This window comes from Corythoichthys intestinalis, chromosome 18 (genome assembly GCF_030265065.1).
Source record: "Corythoichthys intestinalis isolate RoL2023-P3 chromosome 18, ASM3026506v1, whole genome shotgun sequence".
In the NCBI taxonomy this organism is placed as follows: Eukaryota; Metazoa; Chordata; class Actinopteri; order Syngnathiformes; family Syngnathidae; genus Corythoichthys; species Corythoichthys intestinalis.
Genome location: NC_080412.1, coordinates 20,292,920 through 20,305,940, shown reverse-complemented (window position 1 = coordinate 20,305,940; position 13,021 = coordinate 20,292,920). Strand labels below are relative to the sequence as shown.

At 38.5% G+C, this 13,021-nt stretch overlaps 1 protein-coding gene and 1 long non-coding RNA gene across 10 annotated transcripts in view; one reads left to right on the top strand and one right to left on the bottom strand.

Annotated features, from left to right (window-relative positions):
• Positions 1-13,021, bottom strand: part of cadm1a (cell adhesion molecule 1a) — a 621,004-nt gene that overhangs the window by 356,301 nt on the left and 251,682 nt on the right. Inside the window, exon 1 of one of the 5 annotated variants that reach the window (XM_057820022.1) lies at positions 4,561-6,243. The exons of the other annotated variants lie outside the window; for them this stretch is intronic. The gene's annotated coding sequence lies outside the window, so the exon portion shown is untranslated. Of the gene's footprint in view, positions 1-4,560; positions 6,244-13,021 lie in introns of those variants that run through there. 5 annotated transcript variants of the gene reach the window in all.
• On the top strand, positions 6,981-11,950 carry LOC130906091 (uncharacterized). 5 transcript variants are annotated; one of them, XR_009061210.1, is made up of 11 exons: positions 6,981-7,054; positions 7,741-7,868; positions 8,037-8,174; positions 8,276-8,351; positions 8,630-8,733; positions 8,809-8,863; positions 9,012-9,673; positions 9,761-9,831; positions 10,013-10,081; positions 10,182-10,293; positions 10,391-11,949. It is a non-coding gene; the product is annotated as an uncharacterized LOC130906091 (long non-coding RNA). The 5 variants fall into 5 exon arrangements; XR_009061208.1 differs by having other exon boundaries at positions 8,974-9,673; XR_009061207.1 differs by having other exon boundaries at positions 8,630-8,863; positions 8,974-9,399; positions 9,602-9,673; positions 10,391-11,948.

Here is a 13,021-nt window from a genome sequence, read left to right as displayed (position 1 = left end):
TAAGTGTTTAAATCCCGATGTATGAAAAGTGCGTGTGTGAATGGGTAAATGTGAGGCCGGAATGCAATGTGCTCAGGGCCCATTGTGTAGATAAAAGCACTACATAAAGTAATGAACTGTTAAGCAAGGATGCCATACACTGTGATAGACATCCAATCCATTTGAACTGTGAGGGCTGGCAGCGAATGAACATTCGTAGAGTCATGACAAACTCCGTGGTGGATGAAATACTCACTTTTTTTACATAAGTACAGATGCAGGGGCAAAAAATTACTTAAGTAAACATACAATTATCTTCGATAAAAATGTACTCAGCGGCACGATGGCAGAGTGGTTAGCACGTCCGCCTAACAGTTCTGAGATCCAGGGTTTAATCCCGGGCTCCGGCCTTCCTATGTCCAGTTTGCATGTTCTTTCCGTGCCTGCGTGGGTTTTCTCCGTTTTCCCCCACATCCCAAAAACATGCATGGTAGGCTGATCGAACACTAAATTTTCCCTAGATATGAGTATGTGCTGGAATGGTTGTTCGTCTCCTTGTGCCCTGCAATTGGCTGGCAACAGAGTCAGGGTGTACAACGCCTAGTGCCCATAGTTAGCTGGGATTGGCTCCAGCACCTCCATGACCCTCAAGAGGATAAGTGGCTTGGACAATGAACGAATGAATGAAAAAAAATGCACTCAAGTACAAAAGTACTTGCTTTAAAATTTGCAAGTAAAAAGTAAAAGTATTTTCTACCGATGCAAACATGTGATATGGCTATAGAACACACATCGAGGTCTGAGCCAATATTCAAAGAACCAGTACATTAATTGACAGCTTAATTTTATTTAAAAAAAGAAAAAAAAAAAAAAAAAAAGAAATTGACTGTACTGTAAACAGAAGCTTAAAAAGCTCAATAAGCACCTAAATTTAGCTTAATGGCGGAATGCAAGCAACTATCAGGTGCATGCAAGAGTGTGCAGCACCCATCTGGAGGTGCGCTTCTGTCACTGTTGGGTTTTATTGGTCAATATCTTGTTCACCTGCCTAATATTGCTTGTATTTGCGTTGGTGCCTCTAAGAAAAACAAAAAGGTTTTTTTCCCCCCTCACAGCATTTGAAAGAAAGTTTGTATACCATTACACTCTTATATAGGTGAAGCTTTAAAAAAAAATGTAAAAAGGGTGACCAGTTTTTTTTGTGAATGAAAAAGACAGTTCAATTCAATCAGTAATATAAACATATCTGATGTGAAAGACGTTATAGAAATGATCATGTAATAACGTCTAGAATATGAAACGTAACATCAGTTACTTTTGCCGAGTAACTAATTACTCTTACTTTGAGGTATTTAAGTTACTAACTCATTTACTTTTTGGGAGAAGTAATTTGTAACTAATTACTTTTTAAAGTAAGATTAACAACACTGTGTAACACAGGTGACAATGTGCTGTAAAATGTAGTGAAATACATGTAAAAAGTACCACTTCATAATTGTTCATGTACAGATACACAAAAAAATGTACTCAAGTACAGTAACGAAGTACTTTTACTTCGTTGGTTAAATTCCACCACTGGACAAACTAAAATTAATTCACAGCAGATGGATGAAAAGAACCACATGATTGGTAGTCTATCGTTGTCAATAGTACTGAATGAGTTTATATTACAGTTGAATTTCAGAACTCTTAAAATTTTGCGAATCACAAATTTACCTTTTCACTGTTCTGTTTTTTTTCACTGGAAGTGTTCGAAGTACAGTTTATTCATTTGCACCCTTCAACTATCCCATTTTAAAGACAGCATCATAAAATATTTTGTTTTTAAGGACAACAAAGCAGACCTTGTTCCTTTTGCTACGGGGGCGTCATGTCTTATTAAATATAGTCTTATGGAACCAAATTAGTGACCTTTAAGTTTTTTTCAAGAAAACAATTGCCATTTGATTCCACTATAATTGAGCTAACTATTGATGATGTAAAAGGGTAACATAAGAGAAAATGAACATAATTATCATATCACAAAGTTTGTATCAGTACCGGTCAGCCTTATTAACTTGTTTGCCTTATGCGAGCAGACATTCCCTGAGCCGAAGTGGCATTTTAATAGGACCGGCACGTGCGGAGCAATAATTCGACGTACACGCACTCACGCTATTTTGACACCAAATGCCATGGCGTGTCACATGGACCGACGAGTAGGAGGGCGCGTGACATCAGAATTCCCCCCCATCTCGACATTGGTCGGCCGCTGAATACAGAGGAGTCTTGGAAGTGAAGACCTTTTCGAATAGGGTTATTGTTACTTGATACGTAATCCGTGTTACATTGTGGTTGGCAGCACTTCTGTCGATAGCAATCCAAAGCAGATATTGGAAGGTGGGATGCAATTCTGCATTCTCTCTGAAGCTCGCGTAGGCTAATCTGTATCGGTGAAATGAATCATTAAGTCTCAAATGCTAAGTCTTATATGTATGTAGAACAACGAGTTCAAAGACCAATCGTGACGGGACCACTAAAAGCTGAACGACCCAATTTAAGGGTGATCCAAATTTCCCGACATCAAAGACAGCTGCTTTCTTCCCTTGCTTTTTGGGAGCTTTTGTGTTTTTATGAGAGCAGGTCTTAAGACGGGTATATATCAGTTTATGTTAACTCACTGGCTGCCAATAATGGCGATGGAAGTCCAATCAATTTGAAGTTGGAGGGCTGTCAGTGTTTGATCGCTTATGGCACACAACAATAGAGAATATTTTCCATCATTACCTCGTTCTGACGAGCATTGAATGCACTAAATTTTTACCTCCTCACCAGTGTTGTTTTCGTTAAAAATAACGAAAACAAAAATATTTCATTGACGAAAACCCGTTTTCGTCCAACGAGACGACTACGAGATGAAAATGCGACATTGTTATTGTCATATTTTTACAATGCGTGACTTTTCATATTGTACGTGGAGTACGTCAGCTTGCATCGTGGCAGTGTTTGGGTTGTGTAACTCATGTGATATGTACTGCAACTCTCCCTCCTCACCGGAGTATAGGATGTCTCAAGTTAGGCTGCGCTCCATCTTGCTTGTTTGGAAACACGGTAAGATTTGTTTGCTTATATTGGCAAGAGAATATGCCATTTTTCTTTAGCCTTTAATGTTCTGTGCCGAGTGATAATCAGAAGCGTCCACCAGTGATCATCAGCGTAGCATTCGCGAATGGCGAACGTCCTCTTATAACACTGGCCAGTCTAAAGCAGAGCCACTTGGCTTTTTTGGTAAGTAAGTCTAGAGGATTTTAAACGCTGCCTTTTTTTTTTTTTTTAAACATAGTTCGTGGCTTCTAGGTAGGTTTATTAGATGGGGCTTTGCAAGGCGAAGGCCCAGATAGAAAAATTCCTTTTTTTTTTTTTTTTTTTTTTGAATGGCATTTCTTTGGCGCGGCGCACAGCTCAAACCGTTTGACAGACTGTCAGTGTTCAAATATCAAAATGACCGGAATTTTCACGCAACAGAGGGAGTTTTTCAAGAGAGAAAAAAAAAAAAAAAAAAAAAACGGGGTTTTTTTTTCATTTAAAAAAAAAAAAAAAAATGATCAAATCCTTCAATTTTTGGCAAAATCATATAATTTACACATCAAAAATTCAAGGACGGTAACGAGCATAAAAGTTGTATAAAGAATTTATCCAAAAATCACGATTCTCCCAAAATCCGCCCAAAACTGACCTATTTATTTCTAATGGGATGCCATTGACAGCCATGTACGTCCAAATTTCCAATTCCTTTTAAATGGCAGGAAAACATAAGTCCTTGTGATTTTGACCATTTACCATGACAGTCCATTGACATTAAACTGGCACCCAAGCAAGTTAATGCCATTGACAGCCATGCACGTCCATGCCATTGATGGCCATGGACGTCCAAATTTCCCATTAATTTTCAATGGCAGAAAAAGCAGTGTGGTTGTGATTTTGACCAAAAACTTTCCAATACAGGTCATAGACATTGAACTGGCACCTATGTAAGTCGATGCCACTGACAGCCATGCAAAAGGAAGTGTCCCCAAAATTGTCCCCAAATCAACAGGAAGTGACCTGATATCAACAGGACGTGTCCTCAAAATGTCCCAAATCAACAGGAAATTACCCAATATTAACAGGACATGACCAAAAATGTCCCAGAACCAACAGGTAGCGACTCCGAAACGCCCCAAAATCAACTGGGTGAGTCTTAGATCTGTTTCTACCACAGCAAGGCTCCCATCGCAGTTTCTCTAGAAATTCTAGTTTTAGTTTGAAAATAATGTACTGCTTTTCCAGTTGAGTGCATTATCACTAAGTTGGCGTTGTCCTTGTAGACGCTACAATATGTGCTTGTCTATCTATTTTCATTCAAAATGTTTTAAACCTATATTTATTTTTTTTACCTTAACTTTGAATTTGAATTTTACAGACGAAAAAAATCGACTAAAACTAGATGAAATTTGAATGCAATTTCGTCGACTACCACAAAGTCTAAGACTAATAAGTATTTTTGTCCAAAAGACCAAGACAAAAATTAAAAGGGATGCCAAAAACAACACTATTCCTCACCTTTCCGTCTCAGCTTGTCAGGGTTTCAAGGACGTTGTGGACCCACTCGCAGGGAAAACAAAGCAGGGCAAGGGAGCATGTGTGGGAACTCAAAATGCTTTAATAAGTTAACAAAAATACAAACTTCAAACAAAAGACCAGGGGATCAAACGAAAAGGTATCAAACAAAGAGGAATTTCAACATGATGGGTTGGGCGTATTAAAGGAAAATGATGCAACAAGAACAGACAGCACATTGAGAACTTAAATACAGACATGGGATAACGAGACAATGAGGCACAGGTGAGGACACAAGAGGCAGCGGATTGGTCAACACACAAGGAGCAGGTAAACCAGGTGAAATCAATGGGTAATCACGGGGACAAGCCACACTAACCCTAACACAGCTAAATGTGACTGGCCAGTCTTTTTTCCCTTCCAAGTCCCACTGTTATTCTTCCAATTTGTCACCTATATCACCAATAAATCTCAACCTATTGAGGTCAGAAACAAGGGCCGAGTTCTGCTTCCCCGTTCCCACCTCTTACGCCCAAAGCATTTTCGGAGCCTGTCAAAGATCCGCAGAGGTTAATTATATGGCACATGATCTGTTTATTTATCCAACTTGTTCCTACCGCTCTTATCTATTTTTTCGCAGCAAGCTGGAAAGCGGGCTGAATCCTAATAAACGCCATCCCTTCCCCGTGTCGCTCTGAGCAGTGTAGCACGATGAGAATGAGATATCAACAGACATATTCTGTCACCGCACGGAAGTCGGCTCGGAAGATTTGTTCGCCGGTTTGCAGAGACTTTGGAATTGTGAATAATTGAAGGCATTTTAACTCCTTGGCTGCCACTGAAAGCGATAGATGTCCAGTCCGTTCGAAGTGGGAGGATGGATGGCAGCGAATGAACGGATGTTCATTCGCTGCCATCCACCCGCTTCGAATGAATTGGACGTCTACCAGTGATAAACTTGATGATGACTTGACTTCACTTGGACATAGAACCAGGTTGCCATGGTAACAAAACCTGAACTTGGCATTGGTCCCGGAGTAGAGTGAGGTGGGATGAGCAGGCATAAACTTTGGGACACTAGGAAAGTCTGCAACTCTTTTGCTGCCATTAACGACGATAGACGTTCGATCTATTTCCAATCTATTTGAACTTTGTATCATGGAAAATGGACGCGTATCGCCGTCAATAGCAGTGAATGGATTTAAATTGAGGGTAAAGTGTTTGAATTGAATTTTAACAGACAGTACAGGTGTTGGACAAAATAATGAAAACATCTTTAAAAATCGATTAAAACTCATTTATATGTTGTAATATGGTGTAGGTCCATCTTTTGCGGCAATTACAGCCTCAATGCCAGGAATTTTAAGCCATTCTTCAGTTAGAATACCCTCTGACTCCTTTATAGACAGTCAGGCGCGCTGCCAGGGATTTTGGGCCCCATGAAAAGATATCACTTTGGGCCCCACCACCAGTGCCGGGACACACACACATTTAGAGTATCAACTACGTAATTTCCTGCATTCTGGTGAATCTTTACACACTAATTTGTACATTTTATGCATTCATTTATGATGAAAATATATTTAAGTAAACATACAGCGCATAGAGCAATAATGAATAGACTGATATCTTCCATAAGAAATGTACTGAAGGCCATCTTTTACAATCTAAATATATTTTTATCAGAAATATTCTCAAAGCAAATACCATAATAAATGACTTAGAATAAATGTTTTGTTTGAACTTAACTATTCTACAGTATACAACTGTTTTAGTATGAAGAGATTGCTAAGGATTTGCCTGCTGTACTGATTACATTTAAGCTAAAAGTGGAGCAAACACTGGCTAGCAAACAGTTACAGTATTTCATTATGGAGTAGGCTTAGCCTCATCTGGAAATTTGTGATCTCCACTTTAGGCTACAGCTCCGAAGCGAGGTCCCTTATTATGGGGTCAGATTAGTCTCATAAGTACTCGTACACACATTGTGGGATTCATAAACACATAGCATGCGAAACGTACACACATTGTGGGATTCGTACACACATTGTGGGATTCGTAAACACATAGCACGCGAAACACACACACATCGTGGGATTCGTAAACACATAGCACGCGAACCACACACATTGTGGGATTCGTAAACACATAGCACGCGAAACACACACACATCGTGGGATTCGTAAACACATAGCACGCGAAACACAAACACATTCACCAAATGTGTGTGTGAATTGTTTTACGCGCATTTGTAACGTGCTTCCAATTACAAATTCCCACTTACGAATGTGTGGATCGTTTTGATACGCGTCATGCGCAACTGAGAAGAACACATGCATTTTTTTAACTGGAGCCCGTCTTCAGCCAATCAGACGTCTTCTTCTTAAACAGCCAATCACAAGGGCTGGGCTGTTTCGTTACGTCACTGCTGTGCGCCTTCAAGTCCGGCTGGAGATTCCTTTTAGACTACGACGCAGTTCATGCGGTTGTCGTGCAGGTGAGTAAATTTCTAAAGTATTTTCTTTTTATAGTGCCTTTTGACCACTAACCTATGTAAGCAATTACATATACACGAAATACTTAATTGGAATATTGTTGATATTGCAAGACAAAAGCGTAACGAAGTTAACGTCTCATGATAAGGAGTAAACACGTCCTTCCTTGCTTCTATTGTTGTCGTTGGAAGGGAGTAATATTTCTAAAGTATATTCATTGTATAGTGCGTTTTGTCCGCTAACCTCTGTAAGCAAATACATATACACGAAAGACTGAATTGGAATATTGATGATATTGCAAGACAAAAGCGTAATTAAGTTAACGTCTAAGCAGTAAACATGTTGGTCGCCAAGGTTTTAATGGCGATTCGGTTATTGTTCAAGAGAGATTTTTTTACATTATAGCCGGTTAACAGCGTACGGAAGTTAGCATTGTATGATATAAACATTAAACATTTGGGTCACCTGGGTTTTAATGGTGTTTCGTGCTTGAAATCATACAGAAATTAACCATATCTACAAATGGCTAGTGACCCAATTAAGCCATTATATTTTGAGAAAGCTAAGTCCTATATATATTAAAAATTTTCAAAAAAGCTTAACTGCTAATCATTGTTTTCGGGAGTGTATGTATAAAGTATTTGGAAGTCATTTTTCAAATTTGTCTTTCTGTGCATGTGCTTTACAGTTGGTGTACAACATGGAGAAGAGGTTCCAGGAGATTTTCAATTTTATGTCTAGGGGTGAATTCCCTAATTTATAGTGAATCTCAGAAATGTGCTTTAAGAAGATATATGCAGAAGCTCAAACTGAAGGGTGAGTAGGCAAAGTATTTGTGATGTTGCTGTTATTTATAATATATATATATATATATATATATATATATATATATATATATATATGTGTGTGTGTGTGTGTGTGTGTGTGTGTGTATACAGCTATATAATTGTTATTTGTGTGTATTTGTGTTTATATGTGATCCAGTCCCAAACAGAAGCACGATCACTGTTTAATGAAGTACACTCGGCTTCAATTGGTGCACACACAGGCACTGTTAAAACCAGATCCTCAATGTACTCCAGAAATTATTGGGATGGCATGACGGTGGACATTGACTGATGGGTATGTGATGGTTTATTTCTGCATTTTGTCACTAACTAATTTTGGTGAGCTATTTCAGATCTTATTAACCTGACCCGTTTCTCATGACGATTTGTTTTAAGGTCTCTGAATGCGACGGATGTCAGAGGACTGGTAACTCTTTGGCTGTGTGTGACACAGCCATTACAAAGCATTAAGGTATATTTTTATAGTGACCGTGTGTAATCAAATAAAGAAATGTATTTCTGGTTTTTATTACATGCGTGAAAAATTGGAAACAGCTTTGTCTAATGTCACGCATGTATTTAATATTTGGACATGCGTGAAAATTAGGTTTTTATGTGTTCCCTTCATATCAAGGTGGGAGCCATCTACCCAGATTAAGTTAAAAACTTCAAAGATAAAACATGGTGCTCTTCAGATTTTGTAGGAATAGCTGTAAGAGATATGTTCAATATTGGATTTGCCTTTCACAGGTGTCTGCTGTTTGGGAGTTGGTTGGGATAGACCTGACTGGGCCTCTCCCAAAAACCAAGGATGGCTTTCAGTACATTCTCACTGCCACCGATTATTTTTCCAAGTGGGTTGAGGCCTTTCCTTTAAAAACCAAAACAGCATCAGAAGTGGCATAACGGATCTGCTCAATTGTTTATAGACACAGATGCCCCCAAAGAATCCTGTCCAACCAAGGAAGAGAATTTGTCAATTAGGTATCTGAATGCATTAAATTATTTTCACAGTGGGATTTTGGCATTGTTGTTTTCCCCCTTTTTTATTTATTTTTTTAATTGGATTTATTTACAATGTATCAATTTTTCAGCTCAACGATAACCTTTGTGCCCTCCTGTGCATTGAAAGGAGTGTTACAGCTGCATATCATCCTAAGACGAATGGGCTGGATGAGAGGACAAATAGCAACATAAAACGGCAAGTTTTTGTTGTTGTTGGTGTTCTAAAATGTATATCTAATTGTACCCTTCTACTTCGTACAGCTCTTACAAAATTGGTGAACGACCGACAGGATTTGTTTGGTGGTTTGGCCTATTCAGTAGATAATTTTGACCGGATGGTCATCTGGTCAAGTGCCGTAAATAATAACTTTTTTTGATTTAACAATGTTGTGTTTTCAGTTAAATTACTGTGGGCTGCAGAGGACCAAGGCAAGGTGGAGGCTGTCGTTGGACCGTATAAATTATATGACATGTCTTTTCATACGCTAAAAGGCAACGGCTGGCTGTCTGATGAAGTCAGTGGGAGCAATAAGTGTTTAGCAAATAACAAAGATTCTTGCCTTTTGCCAATTTTTTTATTTTGCTATGCAAGTATTTGATGCATACATGCATATCCTCATTGAAAGGCAGCAGCCAAGTGCTGGATATAGTTTTTTCTCAATGCATTTATTTTTTGCCGGAGTATAGTTGTAATGTTGTTACCCCTTTTTTTAACAGGAGCCCATTCACCAACTCTCTGCTGTGGTAGCTGGGAGTCTGCTTTTGGGAAAATTTCAGCCTGTTAGAAAGGTAATCTATTTCATGCCAATATTTAGCTATATTATTTTAACGCCAGTAACCCAAAATAACAATAATTTGGTATTGTATGTTCTTCAGAGGAAATTCCCTGTTGAAAAAAAAGTGTATTTGTCCTGTCCTGTCCTGTATGCGCTCATTGGATTTTAGTGGTTAGTGGGTTTCTTATATTTTCTTAAGACCTACCAATTCTGGAATGTATTATATATAGCTATTAATTTAGCTGATGCCATACAGAAGTTAAATTTCATTAGTAAGTTAACTACATAAAACTGTCATTGTGCAGAATTACACAAAGGAACTAACCTTTTATACATTGTCCACATTTCTAAGAGAACACTGGTGATCAACGATCCCTTGAGTAACGAGGACAAATATGAGCAAAATTTTGCGGAATTGGAGGTAACCGCTTCAGAAAGTTTAAATTCCTAGTATTATGTTAATATGGAAGTTAAAAGTTCAATGTTCATGTTCATTGTTTTGCTTATAAAACAATAATTAGGAACTTCTTGAGGTTGGCGGGCCGTGAGTTCCAAATAGAAACTTGGACTACCAAAACTGTGGCCCATAACAAGCAGCAGAACAACAGTAGCTGTGGGGTTTTCACATTAAAGGTAATGATTTTAAGATTTCGGAGTCTCTGCAATAAAACTTTGCTGCTGTTGTTGTTTAGCACTGATATGTAACAGAATGCCTAAAATGCCATTTCAGTTTGCGGAAGAGTATATGGCCAATGGAGATCTCAGGCACAACCAGACCCACCTTCCCGAAGTTCTGAAGGCTCGAGGAGATCTAGCCTGTGCCCTCCTACAGGCTGGGAGTCTGAGATGTCTATTTAAATTTAAAAAAATGTCTCAAAACTTACTTGGTCTCCTCACCTCACATAATTGAACTCCTGATTGCTCTCAATGTCACTATTTACTTTCAAAGGCATCCAAAGAACAGATCTGAGGATTTGCTGCTGCGCTTTATCCTCTCTTGCCATCATTGATCACTTATTAGGTTTGTCGCGATAAAAAAAGTGTTTAAAAAGGTAGTAAAATTCATGTGGCAGGTCTTAACCCCTTAATGCCTGCAATATGAAGCAATTGTCAGAGAATCACAAAATGTGAAAAATAAGGTCTTAAACCTTTTTTTTTCCAAATTTGTAAAGAAAAATGTGTAATAAGCGCTCTAATATCTATTTTCCTTGTTAAATCCTGTTTTTCTCATGGAACATGCAGATGCATGAGTTGACTTGCATCCATTTTTTTTTTTTTTTTTTTTTTTGAGGAAAGAGTTCTAAATCCTAAGTGTATCAAATGTGATTCATTTGGCAAGAAAGGGTTAAGCTCTGTTGCTCCAAGTCTTTCAAAAAATATATTTTTTTATATCCGTAATAGACTACCATCCTTTAAATACTGTCACTGTAGGTAGCATTTTTAACAGGCTTATAATGTCTATTTTTTTCCTTTTAAAATGGTCTTAAATTGGTTTAAGCATAGACATCACAATCATACATTAAGAAGTCTGGTTTAAGTCTGAATTTTCCCAAGTATGACTTTCAAATAGGCTTGAAATGGAGAAAGTAGTCTTAAAAAGACTTATTTATGCCACATATAGTACAGTATTAGACATCTAATCTTGCTCTCATCATCCCTCTGCTGAGCGGTTCAATGAGTTTTTCACCAGTTGACATCCAATCCATTTGAAGTGCATGGGAGGTCCTCCCACTCAAAATGGATGGGACGTCTTCAGCTGTCAATGACAGAGAAAGGCAAAACCGTTAAACGTATGCTACACGTACGCTACATTTGTTCGACGGGACACCTTGCATCGATAAAAATCAATCGATCAAAAACGGGGATCCTACTTTTACAAAAGCTCCCCATTTGTCACTTGTCACTCAGTACACCGGACTTGCAGGCGCACAGCAGTGACGTGATGAAACAGCCCAGCCCTTGTGATTGGCTGTTTAAGAAGAAGACGTCTGATTGGCTGAAGACGGGCTCCAGTTAAAAAAAATGCATGTGTTCTTCTCAGTTGCGCATGACGAGTATCAAAACGATCAACACATTCGTAAGTGGGAATTTGTAATTGGAAGCACGTTACAAATGCGCGTAAAACAATTCACACACACATTTGGTGAATGTGTGTGTGTTTCGCGTGCTATGTGTTTACGAATCCCACAATTGCGTGTGGTTCGCGTGCTATGTGTGTACGAATCCCACAATGTGTGTGTGTTTCGCGTGCTATGTGTTTACGAATCCCACAATGTATGTACGAGTACTTATGAGACTAATCTGACCCCATACCTTATTAACAAACTAAATTTAATTGATGACAAACTAAATTCAATAAATTCTTGACAAACTGGATTCAAGGTTATTTAAAAAAAGAACATTTCCACACCAACTTTCAACATCTGTAGGATACCAAAAAAATGCCTTCATTATTTGGAATTCATGTTTTTGAATAGGTGCATGTCGCTCACTGAGGCCGGGAAAGTCCCGTATTTCTTACGGAGTGAGCTGGGACCTCGCTTTGGAGCTAAGATAACAGGTTAATTTTCAGCACTACACTGACATAAGACACCAACCTTCCTTTGTGAAGTACTTTGTCACATCCTGTTGGCCTTTTCTGCAGTACTGCACTTCGAGTCATTGAGTGGTGTAAATGCGCACCGCTATGCTCCCGGTCTGATCGAAGGAAGAGCGGACCAAACCATTTAATGAAAATTTAGGGGGGGAGGGGGGCTGGCAATAAATATGCTCTCTGGGTGTTTACTTTTTGCCCAAAACAAAGCAAGAAAACGAAATCCTACGTTTTATTCCTATTAAAATGATAATGATTAATATTTAAATTTGCAAACGATTACCTAATGTTCTAATTTTCTTTGTGGGCCCCCATCAGGGCATGGGCCCTTAGAATCAGTCTCACTTTTCAGCCCTATACGGCGCCCCTGTAGACAGTGGCGGCAGAAATCAACGTCTTAATTGAATCTCTAAAACTGACCATAAATGGTCAATAATGTTGAGGTCTGGGGATTGTGCCGGCCATTTGAGATGCTCAATTTCATTAGAATGTTTCTCATGCCAATCTTTAACAATTATGTTCAATGATTATGATCGTACGCGGAGTCAGTGGTCGAAAAGTGTCAAGTAATTGACTTTCCTATACATGATTTTAAAATGATGAGTTTTCCGGTAAAATTTTGTCTGTAAAAGGCTTAAAATAAGAAAACAAACAACAAAAATGAATATGAACAACAACAAAAAAATGATATTTTTATAATGGGTCAAAATTATTTTTCGAACAGATCATGTGACTAGCACTTTAGACGGTAATTTGCTTTGCTTAGCT